Below are 14424 nucleotides of genomic sequence, written 5' to 3'. Positions count from 1 at the left end.
GCCTTGCCGAACACAAGTTATAAATCTGAGCACCACCGGGAACTGAACCCGGGACCCCAGGATTACAAGGCCAGCGTTCTAACCGCTAGACCACCGTGGCTAAATATGTTTACCACTGTAATTTAAATTGTTAATCATCATCAGAGTTATTGACAGCGTCGTTAAATAAACCAAAAATAGACGCAAATAAACAGATACATCGGATTGTAAACACGGTAATTAGCTATAAAATTCAAGTAAATTTCAAGATTTTTGTTTTGACCAGCTGGGAGATCGTTAGATTCTCAAGAAGGAGTGTGCTTCTTGGAGTTGGTAGTGAATAGTTCTATCGGTATCATGTGAACTTGTTGGATGATGGTAGTGGAGGAAACCCTAGGTACCGCGTAACGACGTAATTTAACCGTAGCCGATTTCACGACCCACTGCGTCCGAGGGTCCCAACCCAAGATTTGTGGGGTAGAGGTGACTGTGGAACCACTACGTCACAGCGATGGTTGAGGGGTTGCTCAAATACACCAGACCTGATAAAAGTTTATGCATGGAGTTATTATGAAATTGTAAAATCGGTAATGTTCAGCAAACTTGTTGTTTTGAATTTGACATTTCAGTATGTGGTATTAAATTGGAACTTACAGATATTAACAGTTTAAAGTTGGACAATAATCCTTGTCTAAGCTAACATTATAGGTGTTACTTGAACAATACATAACTCTGTGTTTTGCTGACATTGTATTTATGGGTTTCGTGTGATCCCAAAATAATAGTAGATTATTTTCTTAACCGTTCGAAGCACTGCGTTTAATTATTCAGACCGTATCGAAATGAAAACTCTGCACTTCATCACTACAAAGTTAAAAAGTGGCTGAATGCTGTTTTAAGAAATAATTGCTGTTTACTTATTCTTTATGAGAGTTATATGAGACTTATTATATACACTCTGTGGACAGTGTTACTGAATGTTAAAGTGCGCGATACGTGTAATTATCGCTGTTCTTTAAAGATTTAACTACACGGCGCTAGAACTCAGAAGAATGCCAACTTAGGACTCACCACTGTGAAGACCCTAAATCCTACTTAGTATTTTTTTTAGAGATTCGATGTTTATCTAGTAATTTTTTTTATTTTAAGATGAAATGGAAGAAGGTATAGATGACAGAAATTTATCTGCCTAAACAAGACGCCAGGAAAATATGGTAAAAAGTAAAGTAAAGTTTGTCCCACTATACGCCATGTAGGCGTTTGGGGTGAGTGGAGGTATAGCTCCTCTCTTCCTTGACCTCGGCACTAGATGGGGGTGAGTGGTCAGCATCACGCCCCGGCCGGCTTTACCCCCGGGAAAGTACCCCGGTACCCATTGTAGAGGAGGCTTGGTGGGCCCCAGAGCCGGTCTGGACGCAGAGGCTAGAGGAAAAATCCTCTGCCCCCGTCGGGGATCGAACCCCGGTCGTCCAGCCCGTAGCTAGTCACTATACTGACTGAGCTATCCCGGCTCATAGGAAAATATGGTGAAAATATATAATTCCCTCGATTTCTTAGGCTGGCTCTGTTTACTGAAGCATTGATTTTTACTTGTGTTTTCAGAGGAATAGAACTTAAACTCGATGTGTCACTGTAAGCCTTTGCTCCAGATACAAAGCACTGAACCAATATTCAGAGCCTCTCTGTATTCCAATTCTCAATTTTTGTTCTTTGTTATAGCTTTTTGTCTATCTGCATTCACACGCTTTTTTGTTACGCTCAGCACAGTGTTATCTTTGTTTTCTATAACGCAGGAAATGCCATTTGGAATATTCTGTAACTTATTAGAACTAAGAACAGGGTTTCTCAAACATCTTTAGGCGTGGGGCCACACATCACTTTTTGTTATCGAATCGCGGGATGCAAAGATGTAAATGAGGACAATTTGTTGGAAGTCCATGAAATGCTTCTACATTAGGTCTTCTACATAAGCTAGTTACGGATATTAATCGCTATTTTTATTTAACATAACCAGTTATTATTGAGATATGTGACACCGCCTGTGAACGGATCACATGCTGCCCGCGGGCCGCTTTTTGGGAACCACTGTTACATAGTACCGGTAAACTAGTGTAGGTATGCTGAAGAATGGGGTACCATGATCAGGTTTTCAGCAAATATCTTCATTACTTGAATCGAACAGAGTTTACGTTTTATACGTACGATTATTTAACGTATTTTTGGGTGACTAAATTGCTGCATTAATCCTGAGTAGTTTTATAAAAATATATTTTATATATATTTGTAAAATATATCTGTTATGACATTCTGAACTTATTAAGCTTTCTTACACGAAACTTAATATAATTTTATTTTCTTTCTCAGTTCCTTGAAAAATTTGCAGTTATTCCCTTATCCTCTACAAGATTAGGGCGTATATATTTATCTATTATTTAAGCATTTTTGGATGATGTAAATCTTAACATTTTACATCTGAATGCTTCAGCCACACATACAGCTAAGGGAGAAGATTTTCTAAAGGAAACTGATTTTCTATGTTCTTTAAGGCAATGAAAGTGAGGTTCATTATAATTCCAGATGAAAAGGTTCTCATAAAATATCCTCTGTAAATTTTCCACAGACTCTCGATAGCCTTATTTAAACACATAGGCCTAATATTTTCATTCTAAAATGGTTGGAAATAGACTTTTTATAAAATTTTAGGCCTAACTAATCAGAAAATTAGAAAAAGGGTAAGTACGTTACAGTACGTAATGCATTATGTTTTTTGTGTGTACGTATAATCATTTGCCTGGAAGTTCACAATAAAAATTAGAATGAAAACATTATTTGGATTTTAGACTGAAGTAACTTCGCTGGAGGAGACCTGAACGTACACCACCGGCTAAAACGACCTCCGAATCGCCCGCAGTAAAGTTCATTTGCATATGTATCAAATCTCGTATTCTGCGTTTCATGCAGTAGGCACGTTGACAAATTTTATGTAATGTAATCTAACTTATGTGTGCAATATGCATGTTTGTAAGTACATACGTAATATAAGAACAAAAAAAGCTATGCAGTGTTACGAGATTTTCAGTAGAGCAGAGTCCTTTAGAAGTGTAGATTCTTATCAGCTGTTCAAAACAAGATCCCAATATGAAGCCACTGGACCCTGCCTGAGCAAGATGAATTAGTTCGCATTCATATCCTTTTGCTTGAAGATTAATTTTAATGTTTGGCTCTCATCTACTCCTGGTTCTTTCAGGTTATCATTTTCCATTAAATTTTCTGACTTAATATTTATATATTCTGAATACGTTACCACCATACATTTACTAATGTAGAATATATCATGTGACTCTCGTTGTACGCGGTTTTACTATGGGAATCTTTGTATATCTCCTGTTTTATCCTATCCACGGCTACGTTAAAAGCTACCACGCAGGTCTACCGATGTGCGCACAGTTTCGCTGTGTTGCCTTAACATTTTGACTCCTTGTGCCACAAATTAAGACCTATAATGGTGCATTAATCTGAAAATACACGGGAATATTTTTCGTCTTTAGTTTTAAGCGTTTTCGTTACAAGCGGCGACTCGCAGAGAATCAACCCCCGCGTATAACGAGTCACCTGTACTTGGAGTTTTTATTTGCTGCTGTTGAATATATTATATTAAATTTTTCATATTTTACAATCTTATTTGTGTTTGTGAAACACCTAGTAACACCTGCAAATCCTCGTAAAACAAAGATTGTAATTATGGCGTTGTGTCTGTAAGATTATAATAATCTCAAACTAAAAGTTCTGCAGCCAGTTTCCTGTAGTTGAACCAATACGTTCTATTCCCGTTTCGCCGTTGGTAGCAAGTCAAGAAATCTAATTCACAGGCCTTCACAGATTTTCACAAAGGAAAAGAAGCTGGTCCCTTGCCACTTTTCGTGATTTCTTTTGAGTTCCTTTCGTCGTAGTGCTATTTGGAAGAAACAATCGACAGACAGCTTGCGGTTCCTCGTTCATGCAATTCAAACGTGTTACGTTGCAGTCGCAAGCTTTAGTTATTTTCCATTGAAAGGAAATTTTCCTGACGACGACAAAACTTTACCTTAACACCTGTCATTTCCGAACGCTGTGAAATGTTACTGCACGTTTCTGGCATATTATAATTGTTACATTAATTCAATAATGTCACTGGTTTAATTTATATTGAACGCTGAACAGTATTTGACACAATGTAAAATTATCAAATACAACAATTTTCACAGTAATTATACTATAATCGTCTTTATTATTTATTCCTTTACTTTCTTCTTGGTTGTTTTTTTATTTTCCCAGAATCTTACGTAGTTAATTATTCATTAATGGGGCCATTTTTAAAAAAAAAACATTAATTATTTATTGCCGCAAAACTTTACGTTTTGATACACTATATTTGTAAAATCATATTAATTCAGATTTCAGAGAGAAAAGAAACTGATGAATGTATACGGGTACGTTGTAAATAAAGATAAAATTAACTCTCTCCTTCGAACGGAATAATTGTTGAGAAGATAATCAAACAATTCTCAGTCATCTGTGGAACCAAAGTTCATTACCATGTTCACAAGAGCTCGCTACGGATCCTATAGCAAATTAATCCAGTCGTCATTCTCATACGCTGTTCAATATTCATTTTAATATATACTCCTGTCTAATCCTTTTCCAAGTAAAATCTGAATTTATTTGTCTACTTTCTAAAGAGGCACATTGGTTTCCGTAATCGGTGTATAGAAAATTTCTATCTTTGTAAAGGATTTAGATATAAATTGTGGTGAAATTTATAAGAGGAAACTAGATTTTTTTTACAAATACAAACAAACATTAATTAATTCTTTGTTTCAGAATCAACTGTTCTGTGTGTATAAATCCGTAATATCCGTTATGTATTTCTGTGATTGGCTTTAAAATTGTTCATCCGAGCTAGGTTTTTATGAAGCTGTTATTTCTATTTACGTATATGATATTTACGTGGCACAGGGACATATAATATTGAGAAACTTTAAAAATAATTTATATGTCATTACCGTTTATTAGAATAGCCTGTGTCTTAACTTCTCACCAGTAATCGATCTGTTTTTAAAGGCGTCAGGCAGTTAACTTGACGAAATATTTGCTGTCATTAATAAGACTTTATTTATTTAGATTTTATATGTAGTTCGGTCATATCCTTTATGACTAGCGGAGAAAAAAATGGGGAATGGTTTTGGTCCATGATCCAGGTGAAATTATCGTGTCAGTAAAAGCTGACTTGGGATCAGAACGTCATTCTACCGTAAAAGAGGAGATGTGTCGTATAACTCTGAGTAGCGAGGGGTCTGTGGCTGGAATGGTGCCCCGCCCGTGGAGTGAATTACCACGAGAAAACTTCGCCAACGTGACCGAAATTTTCAGCAGAACAAATTGTTATATGATTTACCGCTGCTTTCAACAGAATCACATTTCTCTTCATTGAAAATCGACGTTGTTATGTTGGGGAAATATTTCTTGTGCTGGCGAGATTTTGGAATCTTACATCCGAAGCAAACGCCGGGTAATGAAATCCCATTGTCGTTGAATGTAAAAGTGAATAACTGTTTAGCCATGAAATAGTTCAGAGAAATTTGGCTTGTAATTAAATTCGATGCTCTATTTTAAACGTATTTTATGATTTCATTGTTCTGGGCTCAAATGTAAGAAGGTATGAATGTTGAAAATGAGTAAAGGAAATTAGGTGCTTCCTAGTTACGTAATGAGTCAATGTTTATAATACCCTATTACCAGTTTTACTTAGCTACATCTTGTGACTTGTCCGACTAATTAGCAAGTGGTTATTTAATAATGTCCTGACATTGTTATCACTTGTTATTTTTTCATAAGTTTGTAATATCTGCTACAGTTTGTCATTTCAATGCCATTTTTTATCTCACGCTTATTTCTGCCGAAATGTAGCTTTCTGAATGTATATACTCATGTCAAGTTGAGGTCACAGATAGGCGAGTCATGTGTAGGTGACGACAATATAAGGCTAGCGGTTTGCCGAATAGAGGCATGTGGAATGTTCAAGGTCATATCATGCTGATTTTTCCTAACGCTTATATCTGCCGGACTGTTGGTCTTTGAATGACAACTCATGCCAAGTTGAGGTCACAAATAGGTCAAGGTCACGATAAAAAAGCACCAGGGTATGTCTGTCGAGTAGACATTTGAAAATGTCAAGGTCATTTCAAAGTAAATTTTTCTCACGCATATTCCTGCCGAACGGCACGTCTCTGACTGATTAAACTCATGTCAAGTTGAGGCCATCGATAGGTAAAGGTCATGTCAAAGTCAGGTCAATATCAGCCGAAGGATTTGCCGAATAGAGGATTTAGAAATTTTCAAGATCATTTGAAAGTCATTTTTCCTGACGCATATTTCTTCCGAACTGTGCAGATACAATTCAGTAGACTTGCATTTAAAACTGTAATCGTCCACCAACTAAACTTCATGTTGTAAACAAATTTTCATTTTGATGTAAGAGTCTATTATTATTATTCAGTGTTCTGTCTGACGACAGGTCAATTGCTCTGCCCAAAAAGAGCTCTCGAGTTTTCCCTATTCGCAGCTTCTCGTTTTAATTCCTGGAACTTCATCTTCTTTCCTTGTTTCAGATCGTCGGTTAGCTATATCATAAGATGAACACAATTTGATCATAAATCCTTTGTATTACTTACTACAAGTACTTGTGTGTCTTTAATAATAATATCACATCTTCAATGTCGCTTTATATGCACAACCACCAGACGAGTTGGTTTTCCTTTGCATGCACTAATTCAGTAATAACACCGTTACACTGACTGATTGCTTTGACGCACAACTAAGAAATGCAACACGCTTCTATTGTTTCGCTGGAATCGGTTCATTCTCATTAGTATAATCGGCACATCACGGGCTGCTGGAGAACTAGTTTCGAATGATGGTTGCGTTATGCTGATAGCTCTGCAGCAGAACCATATCAATTGTCTGACGGCGGACACCTGTCTGTGAAATTGTCGTTTTAGACTTAAAGCTGTAATTTACGTCTTTATTAAGTTGTTATTACTATTGATAAGGGGGTACATACGGAAAACAATAATTGTTATATCTTGAGATGAAAGTGTTGAAAGTGAAACACAACAGTAGCGTCATTAATTAATCCAAGACTTGATAAAAAACCAGGAACAACAATATACTGTGTACTTGCTCAATTTTATCAGTTAAATCACAATAAGATATTATTATTAAATGTTAAAATATTATTACAATTAACATTTAAATATTTAAAATATATTAAAATGATGCTCTCTATCGAATATTTCGATTTAATCGAAATATTCGATAGAGAGCATCATCATATTTTAATATTTTAACATTTAATAATAATATCTTATTGTGATTTGACTGATAAAATTGAGCAAGTATATATTCAGCACAATAATGACGCAACATTATCATCTCATAATATACTGTGTGCTATATTATAAAGAAACGTTTTAAAATAATATCTGTGTTGTATAATACCAAGTCTGTGATATCAATTTGAATACCGGACTCATCTCTTATCTTTAGCTCTTATTATATGTAACATTTAAATTGTGTGCATGTTCGCTAATAGTTCGAGAATGGAAACACCAAAAATTTGGCGTGCTTTTCCCTCAAGACAAGGGACAGGTTTTAGAAAGGTCGAAACTCTTAAAAAATGTCCTGAGTTCGAGTCTCACTGAGTGTGGTTCGTTTAGCTTGAAAACTAAGTGTGACAGAAGAAATGTGCCAAGACTAACGTTGGTTTGAATAGAAGATTACGGCAACGATCGCTAGAATCTTGGAAAATCTGTTCTTTGTTCGAGTCCCTGTGAGAATGATATTGCAGCTTGGAAACTAAGCACAATGAAAGAATACAGCCTAGACATACTTCGTTTCGCACAAACCACATGAGATGTTACTTACCGAAGCAGTATCTAAGTCTCTACGCACATTTACTGTAGGCCTACAGTTCTGATGATGTAAGGCCTTGAAGGCTAGTCCCCGTGAATCTGCATGTTATTTTAATTCCATGTTTAATACCACTAGTAAAGAAACACGCGTTATTTAGCACCTTTTAGAGGTGAAAATGCAAATGAAATACTTTGTGGCAAACTGTACCCAATTAATGCAATTAGCATAATAGGACTGACATATTTCCGCCGGTCTGTAATGATGATGGTTGGTGGGAGGCGATGAAGGACTGGAACCTAAAACAAATTAGAAATACAATTTTTTTTTGTTAGAACCGTGATTCTGTATTAGTGTGTAATATGTAGAACTTGGATTCGGGTCATTTGGAGGAATAGTAGCATAACGGAGGTAATTTCCGACTGGGAGTATATGAAGTCGCCTCGAACGGCCAGAAATATGTAATGATTGAAACAGAAGAACAATACTGCACAGAAAACTGTACCAAAAATGGAAATAAAAATAAATGTATGTAGTGAGAGTTGGAATTCCACATACACACACATTTTCAAATACAACAACCAGTGCACTGGCGATACATACTGAACCGCTAAGTGGCTTAAGTCACATTTTGTATGTACGATTTGAGATTCTGTCGGCGGTGAGTACGAAGTTGACGACTGTCTTCTGGGTAGTAGCACCGTGTACCTCTGAAACGTCAAACGTCGATAATCTTATACCAGAGAACACGACGTTTTATATTTGATTTGTTCTAGTAGGCAGCCGATACCTTTTTGAAGTACGAGGCGCGTCCCAAAAGTAAGTTTCCCACTCGTCCCACAGCTAGCAAACCTTATATTGCGCGAAGCGACTGTGCGTACGTGATAGAGCAATGACGTAGCATGGCGCATGCACTAAAGGCACTTCCCGCGTTCTCACAGTAGCATCGTTGCAGCTGTTGAAGATGGAGGTTCTTATTCCAGCTCCCGCCGACTGTGAAGTGCGGTCAGTGATAACGCTAGGCCGCACACGGCTCGACGGACAGCAAGTCTCCTGCAGGAGTTCAGCTGGGAGGTGTTTAATCATTCACCCTACAGCCCGGACCTCGCTCCCAGTGATTTCCATCTTTTCCTACACCTCAAGAAATTCCTGTCCGGTCAGCGTCAGCGTTTTGAGAATGACAGAGAGGTGGAGATGGTTGTCACACAGTGGTTCCAATCCCAGGCGGCAGACTTCTACGACACAGGTATTCAAAAGTTGGTCCCACGGTATGACAAATGTCTCAATTCCGGTGGCGAATATGTTGAAAAATAGCTGGACACTTGCTGTATCTGTTGCAATAAATATTTCCATGAAATTTGTTTTGTTTCTGTAAACGGCCCCAGGGAAACTTACTTTGAGGACGCGCCTCGTACATTCATTTACGTATTAATCTGTTACCTGGAATGTATGTTGCTAGACGAACAAATTGATAAAGATTAATATGAAATCGGCATACCCTGTTACCATTTTCACAATCTTAACTCTTAATATCGCACACTTATTTAGACTTGAATATCTTTTGTTATCCAATGGTGAGAAAAGTAGCATTTCTTTGTTTATAGTCACTACAAATCACAGTGTAGAACGTGGGTCTCAAGAGAAATCCACAATCTTGTTCACATTTTTTGACAACCTCCATTGAACAGAGAAGTTCTTGACAGTCTGTTAGGCGTTCACACTGTGAAGACGTCCCGTGACGTATGTGGAAGCCAAATGTTCATTACCATATCTACAGAATCGCTTTTATTTCAGCATAAAAGTAAAATTTTGTGGGTGTAAAAATTTTAGTATCCTCCTTCAGAGGTTTAATTCAGAATGTTAACTACGAACGCCGACTCTGAAAATCTAAACCCAATTACGACTGACGATAATGAGAGGTATAGACAACCATGGACAATAAACTTTTACTTTTGTGTGTAAAATGGAAGAAATATGTTTTTTGGCTAAATCCTAATCACTGATTATAAAAATTACAGTTAATATTTTTAATAATATGTACAGCTTTTTGTTGTGTGCTGAGTGTCATTTAATTAAAAATATTTGTACATGCATATCAGGTGTGAAATTTGAAAGATTAATGCTGTTTGACTAAGATATAATTTGGAGTCGCTATTAAAAATTCTGAGCTCACGTTATACATATAAATATAACAGAAACATTTAAAAATATACACACATGAAGAAATATGCACTTGGAATCTTGTAACAGAATATTATTATCTGACAGTGTTTTTTTGACAAGTGTAACAAAAAACACTCAGAAAAATTCATAAATGAAAAAGTTATATTGACTCCAAAAATTTATTTTTAGAAAGTGATTTTTCTAAAAAAAATATTATCTCCCGTTTATTATTATTATTATTATTATTATTATTATTCAAAATTCTTCATTTTGACTATATTTTATGGTATTTAATCTTGTAAGTCTTTTCTAGTTTTTTATTGTTTATTGTTCTTTTAGTATTAATGAATTGAATTATTATATTACTTAGGCATATTAATTAGCCCATTTTCTTTTGAATTATCCCTCAATAAAGGATTTGAATTTAATTATTATTATTATTATTACTAATATGATACACTTTTATATTTAGTTTCATTTGTTTGATTTTGTATTTGCAATGTTTTACTTTTATTATTATTGAAATGAATGTAATCATTGTATTATATTTCATTCTGTAATGTTGTTCAGTGCTTGACTGTTATTGGCCTTACCTGGCTGTTGTCAAGCACTTAAATAAATTAATTGAATTGAATTGAATTGAATTGAATTATTATGCTTGCGTCGTGATTATAAAGAATGTTAAGTCCAGATCTGCAGTGAGCATGTCAACATTAATGTAAAAATTAGTTTTCGTCGTGTTACAAAAACCTTGTTGACAAGTTTTATAAAAGAAATTTACAGAAAAGTTTGCTGTTGAGATATAGGTCACTCTTTCATACACTCCTTCATATTAAAGAGCCATAGGATTAAAACAACAAAAGCACCCAGCTTCGAAATATTTAGGTTTGGACAACTGCACACGAGCATTATTATACTCCGATTTATAATTTTAACACAAACTTCGTAATTGAGTTTTGTAATTAGCGGTACGCTATGAAAACCCATGGATTAACAAGTTGGCCTCATTATCAAGTTCAGCATCCAGTAGGCCCCACTACATTTATGTTCTGCTAGCTATCAAATTTCAAAACAGGGTGGCTTTTACAACTGCCAACTTTAATTTGGCAAAAGTCATCAAAGTGAAAATTGACAACTTTTATGATTATATTAAATCAGTGATAAAATTACGCTTCTATGTGCTATGAATTTGTTTATTATTTCATGAAACTCATAATTATACACTGATATTTGTTGCATTACGTCTATCGAACGATATTGGAGCTGGGGTAGATTTACCCCTTCTTTTTAGTGAAATTTTCTTATATGTCCACTATTTTCGTTATTGGCATGACACAACCAAAATAAAACTAATATGAGTTTTAATGATTAGAATTTAAATATAGAATTTTTAAATTTATGAATTACTTGGTTGCAATCCTGGAATCAACTGTTAACTTGTGGATAATAATGATTACGTCTCTTAGATCGTTTATATCTGAAAGTCTGTTAAGTCAAATCCTCATTCGATCGGTCTTAACTTTTGCCCAAATTATGTTAAAAACTGTTTACTTTTAAAATTTTACAAATAAGTTTGTCATTCATTGTCTGTTTTCGCTTACGTTTTCTGTGGACTTCAGGACCTAACGTTCTGTCCTTTGTGTCTACTTTCTCCTTGCTTTTACCATCACAAAGGTAAACAAACTATATGTATTTTAATCTTTAAATTCTTGTTCTAATACGCTCTGAATGATTTAAATGTTGGCTTTGTATGATTAAGGGATCACTACGAATTTGTAGTACGTACATAACGATAAAATAAAATGTGTTCTTCGGGTGTTGCAGTGTAATTTAGTTTTTAAATCTCTAGTGTTTTTTTTTTCTTCAGGTTACTTAACATTATTTTCCCATCACGTATTAAAGCTTCAGGATAATCCGTGTTTTTTTTTTTTTGTAGTTACATTTGGAAAGAGATTTGTTGAAGGAGAACTTTTGCGAGTAAATTAGAAAATGAGCCATCTTCTGCCTTGTTATATCTTCAGCATCAGCAGGAGAAACATTAGAATTAAAACAGGTTATTTGGGGTTGATGCGTTGGTTGAGATGGTTATTTGGAGAATCTATACCGACTCACACAATTCTGACCTCACTGACTCCATCCGCAAAGATCACATTCTAGAGATCGTGCCATATTTGCGTCCATTTCCACAGATTGATTGAGTCGGATACTGTAAATAAAAGGTGAGATTTTAGGTTCTTAAGGCGGCGAATATGAAGATGAATATTATCTGGAATTTTGCACCTTTACTTTTAACGTTTTCCGACGTTTCAGAGGTGCTTGCTGCCTCCACCGTAAGGGCACAGAACCTTTTACACAAAAGTGGCAAAACAAATGAACAGTTATGTATTGATACTTGTTTATCACCTTGTGATGAATATTGTGGTGGTACTTTAATTTTATTTGATGTTGGATTCGTAATTACCCGTATGAAATACACATCGGAATATTATTTAGCATTGAGCTGTGTTGCACAGTGAACAAACAAAGCAGCAGGGGAATTGTTTATAGTTGAAAGAATGGATTGAAACTAGGTGCGCGAAGGTGAAATCATGATTTGACCTGGGAAGAATTATCACCCGATAGTCCAAGTAACTGTAAACTCCGTTGGAGACCCTGAAAACTCCGTTCAGCTATTACAGATCGAGACACATTTATGTTTTCTTGGGTTGTAAGAAGAGATAATTCACAAGAAATGTATTTCTTATTCGTGCCGGTGGATTTAGCATATAAGCGTGATTATGTAGGTCGGTAGGGAACAGTGTGTTATGTAATGTGATGCTACTTCTAAACCATAATGAAATTTATGTAAACAGATTCTGCATAAAATAATATCAGTTTACTTAAAACTATTATTTAGTAATTATTAGTGTTTTAAATAAAATCTACATAAATTAATATTGGTTAACGTTTTATTAATTTTTTATTACTTAACTATTTGGATTTTAGGCTTGTGTTCCTTTTTTCAGCGGGTTTATAGTACAATGCTATCCGGAATCTTGTTTTCGTGTCGCGACGCTCGGCGTTGGTTTTCCAGCATCCAGTCGTATCGGGTCTTGAGGTTACTTTGTTCTTCATTCGGAATATTTTGTCGCAATGAAGACGGTAGGCGTTCAGACGCTCAGCATCGATTTGCCAGCAACGTCCTGTATGGCGTCCCTAAGCTCCTCTCTGCTTATTCAAAAACACCAATAGGACTCGTTTCTGTTGCCCCATAAAAAGGGTCCTCAACACCACCAAGTATGTACGTTATCAAAAGATTAGGTCCGTGTTATTAACACCATGGAGCAGAGTCCATCTTGAAAAGCTAACAGTTGGTTATCTCATCAATCATTTCTCGTCTTCGCCTCTGGCCCCTTTTGTGAACCATATAACTTTAGTCTACACTTTCATATGCTGTTTCTTTAAGACATATTTTTATATTATTCATATGTCTGTGTCTAGTTATCCCGAAAGGGTTTTATCTCATATTATATATATATATGTATTTATTTTATTTAACGTTTGCTACGTACCTTTCCCATCTCATCTTTTTTCAGTTGTTCACCTTAGTTAGGTTATATTTTATGAATCTACTTATTATTCATTTTACTCTCGTTTCTTGCGTCAGGTATATTTCACACTCAGTACAGGTACTATATGGTCTTTAAAGTGAGATAATAAATATCTGTCAGTGTTACGACAACCAGTCACTTGAAGATGGAAGTATAACGAGCTCCCGAAACGTGTATGTGTAAAATACACATCCGACAGAGGAAACAATTAAACTTGAATGGAGTTTGATCACACTGAAACTAAAATCATGTTCATTGTTTTGTAGTTTTCCTTTTTGGTGTTTTTCGCGGCTTAACTCAAGGCTGCAGGTAAATAAAGTTGCTTTGAAATAGGTTACGGCTATTCTTACAAATAGTTCTTAAATATTAATTCATATTCGTCTGTTGTACTTCGTGCTGGTGAAAAACGTTAAGAAACAGATATAAACTATGACCTCTCGTGGGTCTATTCACGAGTCCCCAATGTTCAAACTGAAAAATAAATTATTTGTTATTTGTCCATATTTAACGCCTGAGTAACATATCTGTAATATTTTTAAATTGAAATCGACCCGTGTACTAGAGTGTGGTTACTACCGTTGCCTTGTCATTGCACTATATACCGATACCACTATATACAGGTCACTGAAAGTCAACATTATAGCAGACAAAATTTATAATGTACATTGTAAAACTGACATGAATTAATTGAAAGCCTGTCACACTTCCATGATTTTCAAAATGGTAATAATTTACAATAATCCAG

General features: G+C 35.4%; 1 protein-coding gene across 1 annotated transcript in view; it reads left to right on the top strand.

Annotated features, from left to right (window-relative positions):
* Positions 1-14424, top strand: part of LOC110830094 (discoidin domain-containing receptor 2) — a 342861-nt gene that overhangs the window by 40911 nt on the left and 287526 nt on the right. The window lies entirely within an intron of this gene.

The sequence above is a fragment of the Zootermopsis nevadensis genome, unplaced genomic scaffold, assembly GCF_977971745.1.
Source record: "Zootermopsis nevadensis isolate Lab colony 2312 unplaced genomic scaffold, Znev_1.0 Znev_ptg000020l, whole genome shotgun sequence".
Taxonomy (NCBI): domain Eukaryota; kingdom Metazoa; phylum Arthropoda; class Insecta; order Blattodea; family Termopsidae; genus Zootermopsis; species Zootermopsis nevadensis.
The sequence above is the reverse complement of the archived record's forward strand: the minus strand, read 5'-3'. Positions and strand labels throughout refer to the sequence as shown.